At 39.7% G+C, this 15,445-nt stretch overlaps 1 protein-coding gene across 2 annotated transcripts in view; it reads left to right on the forward strand.

Moving 5' to 3' along the window:
• The window catches only part of SH3GL2 (SH3 domain containing GRB2 like 2, endophilin A1), a 98,400-nt gene that overhangs the window by 50,657 nt on the left and 32,298 nt on the right, over positions 1-15,445 (forward strand). The window contains exon 1 of one of the 2 annotated variants that reach the window (XM_009671014.2): positions 4,602-4,700. The exons of the other annotated variant lie outside the window; for it this stretch is intronic. The gene's annotated coding sequence lies outside the window, so the exon portion shown is untranslated. Of the gene's footprint in view, positions 1-4,601; positions 4,701-15,445 lie in introns of those variants that run through there. 2 annotated transcript variants of the gene reach the window in all.

The raw sequence follows: 15,445 nt of genomic DNA on the forward strand, positions 1-15,445 counted from the left end.
CTTTTGTTGCAGTTACACAGTCAACCAGCGTGCAGAAAGGTTAATTTGAAATGGAAGCAGAAGCTGAATCCACCTAGGATATTGAATATTTTATTTGGGATGTAATCCTTATTTAGTAGCTTTAGCTACTGCTTAGTTTAAAAAATGCTTTAAATCGGTATGAGACTGAAGAAAAATAATTACTCAAAAGTTGTTTTAGATCATTATCAAAGAGAGGGAAAGAGTTCCGTTAGGGGCAGGATAAAGCACTTAACAAGTATGCTTACTCCTTTTATATCCAAGTTAAAAAATAAATAATTGCTACTGTTCCAACAGACGCCCTCAGCACGTGACCACTGTAATAGCACAAATGGATTGTGACCCGTACCTGGAGCCCTAGATCTAGTATAATAAAAATGCTTACTTCTAGGTCTGTGGCAACTCATCCCTTTCTCACCTCGTTCCTATGTAATAGAATTATTTTACTTTAGCTGGTGCTTATATGGAGGCTGTAACTGAATCACAAAATAAAAGCTAGTCTGGAACATGTGGAGGATTCAGCTCTGTAGAAGACCTTCCCCTAGCTTTGAGAGTGCTGCATCACCACTGTTAATCACAAAGATCCTCCTAAAGGGGGGATCCTCCTAAAAGTGGGGCAAGGTGTCCTTCTGGGAGGTGCCACTGCATCACGTCCTTGGTGCTGCAAAGCTTAGGGAATATAGGCAGGCAGCTAAAACTTAGTGCTGTCTTTGAGCTAGCCAAATTCAAACCAATGCTTTCTCAGTACCTGTGGCATTCTGGTGCCTGTTGCAGAGATTAATTCAGTTCTATATGGAAGTTTCAGTGGCATATGGGCATTCTGTTTATACACAGAGATGAAATTCACACCCAACAAGAATTTGGTCCAGTCTCTTTCAAATAAGAGTACTAGAACTTTTCCCTGCTATCTAGCTTAGCTGAAACGTAGACCATAGCTGAAATGAAGACCACAAAATAAAGATAATTGTGCATATTCTCTCTATTTATGTAACTGTTTGCTTGTATTCCCTCCCTACCTGCAAACCATCTGCTGACTGTCATTTTTCACTCCCTGTGGGATCCTTCTCCATCATGTTCAAGCCATCTGTGCTGGCATTTGTGGTTTTGGTGAATTTGAGCTGGACAGTCCCATGCTTATATTGTTTTTTCCAGGCTATCTTTTCCATCTTTGATTTTGGGTAGCTGAAAAATCTCTCCTTGCATTGGTATTTCTTTTGCTCCACATGAGCATTTAAGTTGTTTTATTCTTGCTTCAAGGATTTTCTCTCCAGTTTTCTACTTCTACACTGTTTCATTTTCACCACTGGTTAGTTTGGTGCTTGTTGCTCTTCCTACCTTTTCTTCCTAGCTTTTAATATTACTTTTTATTGCCTTTACGGTTTGTCTGTTCTCTGCCTTATTTACTCTGTTTTTTAGTATATGTCTCTTTGCTTTCAGAAGGCTGACAAGGTAAAATTCTAAGTTATATTTCTTGGAAATACTTTATCAGCAACTTTATTGGCAATTTCACATTTGTAAAATCAGATTATAGATATTAGAAATACAGTAGAATAGCTTGAGATATTGCTTAGAGAACTGACAAAAATGATCCTTAACAGTTTTGTAATAATGCACCTGAAGAGAGAGAGGATGTTACAGTGACCTTCTTTGAACTGCTTTTTGTCTCCTGAAGTGGGGCTACAGTGCAATCATAACCTATAATCAAGAAAAAGGAAGAAAGGGAGGACACAGGAGTAAATCCCACACAAACGCATACATACTTGGGTTTCATTTTGCATCTAGGACTCTGATCTGGCTCTTTTCCTGATCCACTTCAGTTGCCTGGTTGCTCTGTGCCTCTTGCACCTTCAAGATGTCTTTCTGCTTTTCTCTTCCTCTTTTTCTCTCTCTCTTTCCTTTTAAAGGCTCCCAAATAGGACAAGCGTAATAATGTCCGGCAGCTCAGCTGTTTCTTAGAGTGACCTGAAAACCTCTGAGCCTTTGGCCTTTCAGATCACAGTACCTGTGCTACTATTAACATCACTGAGAGTATTAATCATACCCTGATGAATTCTCTGGTTGAAGTGCCATGTGACTGATAGCACTGGATTATGACCAGCATCAGTGGTCTCTTCAGCAAAGCTAACATACTTCAGCCATTCTGGGTCTTTTCCTGGACAGAGATTACTAGCTCTGGATAATGATTTCATGATATGAGCAGGTGGTCTCAAACAGCAAGCTTGAAACGTTGCACGTATTCTTTTTGTAGAGTTTTGTAGAGAATTGGAAACTAAGCACTGAAGTAGTGTAATGTAAACATACCTCAACTCACTGTAAAATCTGAACCCCGGAAGAAGTGTTTTCATGTACAACATCTTTAATATTGTCTGTCACAGAATGAAGTTTAAGAAGCTACTGCTGTTTTTATTTTTTTTTTTTTGTAACTACTCGCTGTAGTTACTGGAAAGTCTTTTAAGTCTTTAAAGTTCTAAAAAACCTTTCAGTTTAGTAGCATTAGACATCAGCAGTGTGATGAACTTGCAATAGATCTGTGGCACGTCCAGTCCAAGAGAAGAAAAAAGTCACAATCAGTTATGAGGAGAGAACTGTGTCCTTGTTATGAGAGCCAGCCCAAAGATAGCATTCACTGAGTCATAGCTCTGCTGCTGTTCCAATAGCTGATGTAGGTGTAGCTAACCTTCATTTAGAAATACGTTTTATAATCTTTCAGTGAAGCATTAGGTCTGCTCAGGTACAAATACAGCACCTTTCAAAATGAAGTTAGACCATGGTTCATCAAGAGCAGTCTTCGGACAGACACAGCACCTTGTAAAATGTCTGAAACAGCAGCAGCAGACAACAGCACAGTATGCTATGTGTCTGCAACATAACCAATGTAGAGTTTAACATATTGGTAGTATTCTCAAAGAAAATAAAATCTTCAGTATCAATATTTTGAGTATCAAAGTCAGGAGATACATGTGCCTGATGTAGTAGCTGGGTAAATTGACAACAGCAGTAAGTCTGTACACCCTAATTATGTGATTTAAAGTTTAATCAACACAGTTATTTTAAGGAACTGGCTGCAGTGCAAAGTCGTGGTGCTCCATTAAAGAAGGGTGAAAAAAATGTCAAATCTCAGTGTAAAAAGGAGTTTATTTTCACGGAATATTTGTACTGAAATTTTGATATCATTAAGAAATTAAGTTTGGTAAAATTCTGAACATTAACAAAATATATTTTTGATCTTAAAGTGTAAACAGGGATCCTAGATTACGAAAGAAGTGGACTAAAAATATGTAGATATAGATGCTTTACGAAGGAGAGAACTAGTATTCCCTTTTTCCTGACAAACTAAGGCACAGACAGCTTCAGGTGTCCAAAGAAACGCAGCGATGGTGACCAGCAGAGATTAGAGAAAGGCACACAGAGTTTTCATTGTTGCTTTACAGGAGCGTTAGGCAAACAATTATAGTGAAGTAGTGTAGTTAGATAAGGTTACTAGTTGAGATATGTTTTTTTGTCTCTTGCACGTGCAAACATTTCCGACATAAAATTTAATATATTTACATGTTAATTTGTTCTTCCTTTTCTATGGAAGTTACATCTCTATTGAGTTCTGATTTGGTAAAAAGCATAATCTCATGTGCCCGTAAAACTTTATATATGTCAGGAGTAATGTATAAATATGACCAAAACATGCAGCCAAACAATCTGAGGCTTCAGTGCATCCTCTTCTCACCAGAATAGCAAATTGTATATTTTATGTGCGGAGAACCTTAATTTGTTTCCCATTGAGGTTTGGTCTTTGTGGTTTCTGTTTCTTTAATGTCACTCCTGCTGCACGTAGATTGTTAACCAGTAACATATAACTAGTAAAATATTCCAATGGCTAGAATTATTGGCAGATAGTTCTTCATTTTTCTACAGATATTTAAGGGAGGGGTGGGAGAGAAGCATTTGAAGTACAGAGAACTGGGGATGCTGGGTTTTGAGAAAGGGAAGTGAAAGCACCTGTAATGGCTGGAAAAAAAAAAACAGTTTTGAAGAGCACTGGATAACCTCTGCACAGGATCGAAAGGTGCGGAGGACACTCAGGGTGAAGAATAGAGCTCAATAGTCATTCGACCTTTAATTACTGTTTTCTGTAGGAAGTGTAGGTAGATACAGTAGGGACAGAAAAGGGAGCTACCAATAGCTAGAAATTCTCTACCTGAACAGAGCTGAATGTCAGATACTCTTACTTCCTGCCATCTTGCATTCTACACAGACACCTTTTTAGAAAAGAGCCTGTGCTTTCTAGCTGGGACAAGAAGGGCTTGGACAGCAATTACCTAACAGTAACCAGTGAGCAAGTTACTGTACAAAAGCCGCATCAGGATTCATTTGGTATCAGGGTTGGGACTATTTGAAGATGCTTTAAAAGTTATCCACAGAGAGATTTGGCCTTTTCTCTTTCTTCTCCTTGCAGCTTGTTATTTTTGTTTCTAGCATTGCAGAATGACTCACTTGTGACTTGGCTCATCTGATATCCTGCTAAACGAAACTGAAACAGTGGTCACTGACCCAATAATAAATTGGGCAAGCTAGTAACAAATACTACTGGTGTGGGAGGTGGCAGCTAGATCGTTTGTATAAGACTGAAGGATGGTATCTCAGAGAATGCCCCCAAAGTCCAAACACTGAGGAGAAAGCAAGTTGAGGTGAGTATGTGTCTGAATGCATTCCTGAGATGTTTCTGCTCTTTATGCCCGCTTTCAGCTGTGCCTTGTGGTTTGCGAGTCCTTGTTACTGCAGTGGTCCTTGTTACGAGTAGATCTGGGAAGGTGTCTCTAGACTTGTTCCACAGGGTGTACGCGCTTAACCTTTGTGTCATCTACAGAAAAATGACAACGCTGTAGTGTGGAATGGTTGCACTGCAATGGCCTGTTCCCTTCTTCAGATACCTCATAGTTTAGGGAATCTAACAGCTGAAATTTGGCTCACTTTTTCTTTCCTCATTGATACTGCCTGGTGTAATGCTGTCGTAGTGTTCATTTGGCATTCAGAGTGTAAAACCTGAAATTCATACTTAATTGGAAGAATCATTATAGAGTGTGAAATACTTGTTCAGAAATTGGAGGACAAATCACAGAGTCTAAGACAGTTAACCAAAACAAACAGTGTGCTATGACCTTAACAGAAAGAATATTTCCTTAATGCATTTCATATGAATAGGAAGATAACTAACGTATTTACAATGATTAGAGTGGTGTGGAGTACCACGGCGTAATCAGAATGATGAGCTAATAGAAGATTTTGACAGAGAATCACTTTTCACAGCAAATTTAGATGCTAAGCATATTCCAATTTAGCTGCCATCAAAAGTGCTTGCAAAAAAGGGTACTAAGTTGTCGACGTTTGTGGGTGGCTTTTGTGTGACGTTTGTGTGGCTATTTTGGTAGTGTTTTTCTTTTCTGAAAGAGAAATTGTTATGATGCCTAGAAGCGTACAGCTATAATGAAAGCCTTTCAAACAAGAATTTCAAATAGAAGACCAATTTTACTTCTGAGTTCTTGCAGTAAACCTATATCTATATTTTCTGTGCAGTAATGGTTATTAAAGACACTGTACAAATCTCTGTATAATGAATACTGTTTTGTTTCTGTGCAAACCTAATTTAGACCTAAAAAACGAGTGTTTTCTGCATGTGAAATCAGTGACACTTATGAAGATTATTGAAGTAAAGCATATATGTTTTGCTTGGCCTGGATAAGTGTGTTTACCTGACTTAGTGGCCTTATTTGGCATGAAATAGCCATTTCTTGGAATAGTAAGTTGTATTTGAAAAAACAACACAATTGTTCACTCTTCTTTGAATTGTGGCACCTGTGCTATTTCCTCGTCTTTTTAATAGGTAACACTTTTGGAGAGTACTACTTTTAAGTATTTATTTTTCCAAAAATATATGTAATTTTGGATCCCAGCATTCTCGTTTGATTTTTTTAAGAGAAGAAAATTCACAATTTGTAAATCAGTTCGAGATGATTCTCTGTGCTTCTGGACCCTTAAATTAACCAGCAGTGCTTTATGATTATCTACCCTGAAGCCAGCAGATTTCCTTTTGTGCATGTATTTTGAGAAGACAGTTATATAGCTCTGCATGGCCTAGTGATGCACTGCTACCTTAAAAGCTTTTCTTCTCTAAATATTTAATCTGACCTGAGCTAATTTAGGAACTCTGCACTACTGAAATTTCTATTGAAATTGGCCTAATGCGTAAGTCAGTTTAGTGAGACTGAAGACAACAAGTTAGATCTTAGGATAAGGTCCTGAGCAACCTGCTCTAGGTGCTCCCTCTGTAGCAGGGGAGTTGGACAATATGATCTTCAGAGGTCCCTTCCCACCTCAACTGTTCTGTGAGTCTAAAGGTCTTGAGTTACTTACATGCAACAGCAGCTCTCCTGTCAAGAGATAGCTCCCATTCAAATCAGTGTGACATATGGCAGTGGCCTATAGCAAAAAGTGACTGTAAGTTAGTTTAACAATGATGTACACGTCTCTTTAATGATCGACTTTTTTTAATAGACAAATGAACCATGTAGTAGATGTGGGCAGTCTAAGGGCATAGTTAAATATTTATGTAATATGTTGTTTTATGTGGAAGGACATTACGAACCAAGGGAAAGTTGTGGGTGAATGCTTCAGCAAGAAGAAATAATTCTATATAAATGTTGTATAAAACATTGCATGATTTAATAATCTACATTTCAATACATAGTATTCAACTGGATTCTGTACTGGGAGCACAGACTGAAGGCTAATGACAAATTTGTCGTATGTTTTCTACAACAATCAGCATGGTTATGTCATCAACAGTGTGTCCATCTGTGCTGTGTTTTACCACAGATCGCCACAAACTGCTATTGCCTTCATAGCTTACTGACTAATTACACTGATCAAAATTTTGTTTCTAGAGCAGAAAGGCTTGATCTGTTTCCAGGTAATGGTACAATGAGTAATTGATTTTGGGATGCCGATGCATTGCTTATGAATTTTAAATGTAAATTTCAGTTAAAAGTTTCTGACTTAAGTGTTGATGTATTTGCATACGCTGCAAGATAATGTAAGTAGTAGTTTGCAGAGTAAACCAGCTATCTGTGTGAAACAGATCACCAGAAATAGGTAATTTTTCTAAGGCTTTCAATTGTTCCTCAATATTTCTTGAAACATTGTTGTAAGTTTAAAAAAAAAGTCTGTAAGATGGATGTTCTCCTTGTTGTTTTTCAAATTTGCACTAATGACTAGAATTCTGATCTTTCATATTTGCTTTCTTTACCAAAAGATTCTTAAATTTCCCTGAAGTTTTTTCAGATGTTAATGCATCCTATTCTTGTTTTAGGCAGAGATCATCTAGTGCATCCAGGTCTCGTAGGATGTACAAAACCAGTACTCCACCATACCCTCCAGCAAACTGAATGATTCCCCCCCAGTTTGGTGTCATCTGCAGACTTGAGGGTGCCCACTCTCCCCTCCTTTAGGCCACTAATAAGGATGATAGACAGGGCAGGTCTCAGAGTAGACCATGGAGGACTTCCCCTTGTTACCGGTCTCCAGGTGGAGTATGAACCATTAGTTCCCACAACCCTCTGAGTGTGGTATTCCAGCCAGTTTTTCACTCGTCTGCTTGTCCATCTACCTAGACTATAGCATGCCAACCTGGATACAGAGATGCTGTGGGAGACCACATCAAAAGCCTTAGTAAAATTAAGGTATTTGGTATCCACAGCTCTTTCCTCATCCACAGATCTTGTCATTGCAGCAGAAGGAAATCGAGTTGGTTTAGCCTTGGTAAGTCCGTGCTAGCTATTTCCAGTCACCTTCTTCTCCTTCACGTGCCCATGGCTTCTGGCAGGACTTGCTTCATGGTTTTCATAAGAACTGCAATGAAGGTGCAGTTCCCTGGATCTCCCTCTAGCCCTTTCAGAAGATTTGTGCAATATCTGCATTTCTCCAGGCATCAAGGGATTCTCCCCTGATCTCCATGACACTTCCAAGATGATAGGGCGCAGCCTTGCTAAGACATCGTACGACACCTGTGGTCCATCTAGTTGCCCGAACTCGCAGGAATTGAGATGTCTCAGGAGATTCCTGAATCAATCGTCATCTGCTCCCATTAGCTCCTCTCCTCCTTGAACCCTGACTCTAGGCACGGCACAAAGGTGTCGGAGATCTCACTGGTGAAGACCAAGACAACGAAAGCATTGACTAGCTCAGTCTTTTGTGACCCCACTGTCAGTAAATTGTGCCTCATTCCACAGTGGGCCTGCAATTTCCTTGTTTATTCTTCTAATACAGTGGTAGAAACTTGTCTTGCTGCTCTTGGTGTCCCTTGCCAGTAACATTGCGCCTGCATGCCCAGGGAGATATTCCTGTATTCCTTCTGTATTCCTTCCTTGCAGCCTCTCATTGCCTCTGCCTTCTGTATACATCTTTTTGCACTGAAGCTCAGTGGTGAGGAGCCTGTCTAGCCAAGCCAGTCTCCTGATATATCTGCCTGTTTTCCTGAGTATCAGCATGGACCGTTCTTGTGCTTGGAGGTGTTTATCCCTCAAGACCTGCCAGGCCTGCTGCATACCTCTGCCATCCTTTACTGCCTCTCATGGCACCCTACATACCAGTTCCCTGAAAAAGCCAAGGTCATCTGCTCAACATTGCATTGCACTATGCTGTGGTTGATGAGTCAGCCTCCCTAGAGGTAGCTGGATGTCTTTGATGTGGAGCTGCATTGTGCAGTACAGACATACACATATGACTCAGCAGCTGCAAACAGAAGGTGTTTGGTGCTAAACACAGATTTTGTAACTTTGTCAGCTGCCTTGGCAGATTTTTTTGCCTCTATCTGGTCAAAGTATGTCCGTCCATGAGGTGATTAGGCATATAGAACAGAAGATAAAGCACGAGAGCAAAGTGTCTAGACATCAGTGTAGTTTTCAGTCACTGATCTAGGCCTTAAAAAATTTGACATATGCTACCTGGAGGATAAACAGCAATGCTGTGTACTACATCAGTGCCTTTGTCTAAAATCTGCGCAAAGCAGCAAAACCTATCTGGATTTTCTCCATTGGAAAGATTGATGGAAGTAATTGAAAGTCATCATTCTACTGTGAATAACTGGCATTTATTTTATCATTTGGCAAAGGTGATGCAGTAAAACCTTTTAGGAGGTGCAGCCATCTACCATGAAATAGTTCAAACATCTCATTGCGGTGCGGACAAAGTACATAGTTTTTAACTTGTGGTTACCTACGGAAGAAAGGAATATTTGCTATGTTTAAGCAGAAGCTAACCCTGTAATGAGTGCCAGAACTTTTCAAGACTTACAGATGAATGAGCTTTTAATAACTTATTGTATTAAGAAATGTAACATCATTGAGTTCCCAGATCAGGAAGATTTTTTCTTCCTATTTTTGCTGGGTAAAAGGTGATTTTTCTTTTTGGTTCGTAGGTACTGTAGCTCTTTCTGGTACCCTTTTAAGCAGGAATCAGCTGAATGAAAACTCACTCATGTAACAGTAGGACAAACCAAGCCTTTTGTGTTTTTGATCTACGTATATGCACGGATTAGCACATGTGTTTCTAATACAGAATCACAGAATCACAGAATCGTTTAGGTTGGAAGGGACCTCTGGAGATCATCTCGTCCAACCTCCCTGCTCAAGCAGGGTCACCTAGAGCATATTGCCCAGGATCACATCCAGACGGCTTTTGAATATCTCCAGGGAAGGAGACTCCACCACCTCTCTGGGCAACCTGTTCCAATGCTCTGTCACCCTCACAGTGAAGAAGTTTTTTCTCAGGTTCAGATGGAACTTCCTGTGGTTCAATTTCTGCCCATTGCCTCTTGTCCTGTTGCTGGGCACCACGGAGAAGAGGCTGGCCTCATCCTCTTGACACTCCCCCTTCAGATACTTGTACACGTTGATACCTTACCTTGTAACCAGCACAACTGGTTATTATTGTTAGTAGTAATAATAAATGTTATTATTGATATTGAGTAGCTATTCACTGTATGATACTCCTATCAAAATGTCCTTACTTTACACCAGTTCTATGCTGATATTAATACAGCAAAGTAAAAGGAAGCACTTATTTGCAATTCTAAATTTCACTTTGCTCTATTTGACAGAAGCAACTGCGTATGTTAAAGCAAAAGTGATCTAGAGAAAAAACTTCACAAAAAATATAATACAGCAGATAGGAATTTAAAACTTAATGGCTATTCTTAAAGATAAGGACAATATTTGTTAAAAGAGCCCTCAGAGTGACTGTGCTGTGATGAGATAAGCTTTAAAATGAAATGGAAACTGCACAGCAGCAAAGCCTTCTAATCCCTCCCCTTTCTACTAGCTGAAATACGTTGGTGGTGATGAAAGTGGAGTGTACTGCCATGTTATCTCAGGGAAGGACTCCTGTTGTATTGATGCTAAAAGGCATCTCTAAGGCTAAGGCAGGGAGGCTTGGGAAAGAACTGATGTGTGGCCAGCTTCTGGTGTGATACCTGGTGGTTTGAAATGAAAGCAGATGGTTGGGTGGCCAGCAGGTCTCTCTGGCCTTCGCGTGATCTGGCAATGATTTTTCTGACAACTCCATCGCTAGGTACCACTTCATGCTCATGGATCTTCCAGTTTGAGGAAGAGCAGGAAATGGTGTGTAACTGAGGCTCCTGTCTTCCTTTAGAAAGAAGATATTGCTGGCATTTTATTCTTCCTTGAAAGAAGGTGCTGTTGGCCTTATTTTTCCTAGTTTTTTTTTCTAATCCTCCCCCCCACCCCCCGAAGCACTGTGGCAGTAGCAGTCATCTTACGGAACATTTCTCCAGTGCTGGAAGGCACCATTATGACAGCAGTCTTCCTCCTGGCTCCCCATTACTCCTGAGACTGTAGCTCGCCTTACCTTGTGGCTTTTTTGAAAGCCCTAACACAGGCAGAGTGCAAAGGGTAAGAACCTTTTCATGGCTCACGTATCAATAAGGGAGGACCTGAGGCTTGAAGAGTAAGATGCAGATAATGAGTCCTGAGAGAGCAGCACTGGTAAATGTACCCATAGCAATCCGTAGCAATTATGTTCATCTGCCCTGATTTGTCAGAATGCTTGTGCCAAGCTTATTTTCACAGCCTTGCTAGTGGGTGGCTTTTGAAAGGTGCTGCTAAATTTGTGTCAAGAATCTTCCATAGCTGTTGTTGTTTAGTGTCTGTTTTTGTTGGTATAGGGTGGCTAGCAGATGACTTGAGCAGATCATAATCAGCAGGCGGAACATAGCTGATTTGTAGATCTCATCACACTTACTTTAAGAAGATATAAAAATGGCTTATTCTTCTGGATATTATTCTGCACAATAGCTAAAGACCTGGGACAAAAAGAAAAAGTTATTCACAGTGTCGCGTAGATTCACAACAAGGCTTGTTTTTTGTCTGCTAGTCTACCTAGCTTCAGAGTTCAGTGACATGTTCAACATAAATTAAATATGAAAAACAACATACAGAAAAAAACCAGTATGTTTTATCTCTCTACATGTTCCCTAGCTTCTGTTCTAGATATCTTCCCACCACTAAAATCCTAGGTTTTGCACTGCTGTTAGCTAATAGTGAAAGAGATAAATGCTAGCACTTACGTGTCTGCCTTTGCTATGCACTTCTTAAACCCTGTATATTTTAAAACTTGGCCTGTATGCATGTGTATCATAATGCCTATATTAGAACGTAAATGCAGGATGAACGATGATAGTGCAAATCTAATAGCAGGTTGTTATTGGCAATACAGAAGCTCCAGAGACAAATAGCACTATATTGTTACGGAGAAGGAGCAAATTGTCTTTTTTAGATGCTGCAGTATCGTTAGCCTATAGAGCTAAGTATTGAGGAGAAATCACCTAGGAAACAGATGGCTTGCTGTCATGATGCTTGTGAGCCCTGGAACTTGTGTAAATGATTTCTGACCTTCCACATTTGCATTTAATATAGAGGATCAAAAGGCTTTCATAACCATATTCAGGAAGTCCATAGTTAAAAACTGTCTCTATTTTCAGTCATTCCTTCTTCACCACCTTCCACCTGTGGAAGTGGAGGTAGGTTCATCATGTCACTGTTTTAGACAATTGTATATTTATGTTTTAACTTCCATCAGCCATCTTCACATCTAAGTTGTGATTGCTACAGATTTAAGTTGCCCTTGCTATATTTTGTCTAGCAGTAGAGAAATGTTAAATTGATTCAGTTCTGCTTTTGCTGAGTGAAGTCCAGGTTCGGGTAGGTCACCTGCTTTGGATAGTGAAAACCTGTTCTGAGCTAGGGACAGCAGTGTTCAAACTGCCAGAAGCATACTGCCACCATTTGGACTGCTGTTGGAGCCGGTATACTTTTAGCTGTAGAAGAGGGGGTTTTTTTGCAAAAAGACCTAGAGTAGGCAAAGCTTTATGTATTCTTATTGATCAGTCAGTGGGGTTTAAGAAAAGAAGTAACAGCTTTAACAGTAGGCTTTAGTATTGCAGTTGTTAAATATTGACTATATGGTATTTTATTGAACAGCAGCTGTTAAATACCAATGAAATGCAAAACTGTTACAAAGTCAAAACTTGTGTAAAAGTTTCTCTTTAAAAATTTTTAACATTGTGTTCCCCTTTGTGCCCCTATTCCTGAAATCCCATTAGTACAATGTTGCCAAGAACTGTGATTGTTAACTTAAGTCTCAAGGACTCAGGGAAGAAATATTTTAATGATCTGTGAGTTATGAGGAGAATCTTGACACCGTTAACACTAACTTGAAAAATGAGACTACTAATCAGCTGAATGCAGTATTTGTTACATTTGAAACCCAGTCACTTCTATTGCTTTGCTTAATCCTATGCCAATAAGATCAGGGGTATTTTGCTACTGGTTTCTGTGATAAATCACAAACTCTTGAAGTTACTGTACGTAATGCTAAGAAACAAGTTTTGCCACCTTTCCTTTAAGTAAAATTGTACTTTGCAAACTTTATAACTCCGATACCTAGTGAAAACTGGGGTGCTAGCTAATTATTTCACCCTTTTACTGATGTGTCATAGGGAAGAATATAAATATGCTGAAATCTGATCACAGGTAGATTGAATAGCTTGGCATAGGTGATACACTGTCAACGAGTTGCTTACCGGAAAAAAGTCGTGATGTCACCTGTGTAACAGAGACCACGCATGAGCAGAGGTGATGTCTGAAGCTGACTGTAGGAGTATGCTGCCAGTTGTTAATTCAGGACTTCTTTGCTTGCTTTCTAGAAGGCTGTGAAGATAAACTACTTTTATGTATTTTAAGTACTACCTAAATGTCAGGGAGCATGATAAGCAGGTTACAGTGAAAAACCTGTGTTCCTCAAGTGTCTCAATAAACCTGCAAGTGGTACTGTGATGGATGCCAGGAGTTTCTGCCTGCCGCTGACCTTTCTGTCCTGGTTAATCTAGGATCTTTTCTAGATTGGAAGTTGCATTAAGACAGGTTAAGACTAGCCAAGTGTCTCTATACGTTCCAGACTGACCACCTCAGGATGTGATTTGTGCTTATGTGCTGCCTTTGGAAACTAATACAAACCCAGTGTTTTAAAGCAAGAGATGGGCAGTGTAAAAGACAGTCAGAATTTAGGGTATCTGATAATTTTGGTTTTCCTCAGATTGAGTTACACTGCTAAGCAGCTTGCAAGGTAGTGTAAGAATATACAGCATTTAATATTCTTTCATCTGTATGTTTCTTCTCGTATGACAAACTACAGGTCTGAAGGCCATGAGAGAATTCAGAGCCTAACGTGTTTTTTCCCCCAAAAGTTATAACTGCGTGTGAATGATGAAAGTGTTAATTGAGTAATTACCTACACAACAGACAGCTACTCTGCACACATGGGTGGTTAGGCAAATTAGCTGATTACATGAGGAGGCTAATGCTATTATGTTTATTTATGGTTGTGATGTCTGAACTTTGGCATTTGAAAATCTTACCTGCTCTGTATTTTATGTTATCTCTTTGCTTTTACATAAACACAGAATAATTTATGGTAGATTTTGTGTCGATTATCAATCTACTAAATTTATTTAGCAGATTACCATAAGGATCGTACATGCTTTAACCTTCCATGCAAACTGCAAGATGTTTATGCTAAATTCAAGACAAATTTTAAGATTTGCTTGGATGGGGAAAATGGGAAGGAGGGAGGGAAGAATAAGGAAGAGAAAGTGTTATTTTTTTCCTGCAACGAAAGGTGATTGTCCTTAAAAGCATTTTCCGTTAGATTATTTCAAATGCAAGAGAAATCCCCCACACCTTAAAAGCTGTATTTTACATTTCCCTTACATCCCATTCTGTAAAGTGTACAGACATACTTTGCTGAAATGCAGTGGGGGACCCAGCACAGAACAACTCAGCACCTCGCACCACTGTATACAAGTGCGTGTGGCACGGACTTTGCAGTGCGGCGGGGGTGCCACGCACCACAGAGTGGACCTAGCCTGGTGGAAATGGTTGTCAGTGAGTAAGCTGCAAGGTGCAGGCAGGCAGGGTCTGTGGGAGCAGGTCCTGGTGCCGACTCTCCTGGCCTGGCGAACACAGCATGGTCCCTGTAGCTGCGATGAGGTATGTTTAAGAGATTGCAGTTTACCCATGCCTAACAGGTATACGCATCTCCCTTTCTCAAAAGGCCCTCTGAGGGTGGCGCTTCATGTGTGTTAACCTGCTGAAAGAATCAGGTTGGGCTTTGGTGGTAGTAGGTATATTCTCATGCATGTATTTCTGCACTCTAAGCTCTGAGTATTACTGCCCTCATATAGCTGTGTTTCTGTTTCTTAGTGCGCTCTGTGTTTAAAAGGTGATTGTCCATCTTTGTAATGGGACATGCATATGGCGTGGTTTAGGAAGGATGACATTTCAACACAAAGAAAGTCTTCCCTTTGTTTCTCCTGGGTATTTCAGTAATTTTCAGATTTCCTTAATTTCTGAAAGAGTTCTACTACATCTATAAGCATGTGCATTTGTGTTATTCTTTGAATGTAGAAAGCTGTAAGCTCGGGACCTACCTTTGCCTCTTTAGTTTTTGAATGGGCCAGTGCAATGTTAACGTTTTTCCACTGTGCATAGTGGACTTACTTGCAAAGGGGTGTTTCCAGACAGTGGCAGCAAAGAGAAAGGTAGCAATGGATTGACTTTCTCATGGAGGCAATTCAGAAAAGACTATACTGTCACTTTTTTGCATTTTAGTATTTAGTAAGAAATGCAAGCAGTTCTACATTTGCATCTTCCTAATCTTCTTTTAAAGTTGAAGGATTGCAAATGAGTCTACACAGCCAGTTTATGAAACTAACATGAAAAGAATCTACTAGCTTTATAAAACGGAATATATTCATTGCAATAGTGTATTCTTGTGTGATGTTAAAGTTACAGAGTATATAAGT

This window comes from Struthio camelus, chromosome Z, assembly GCF_040807025.1.
Source record: "Struthio camelus isolate bStrCam1 chromosome Z, bStrCam1.hap1, whole genome shotgun sequence".
Classification (NCBI taxonomy): Eukaryota; Metazoa; Chordata; class Aves; order Struthioniformes; family Struthionidae; genus Struthio; species Struthio camelus.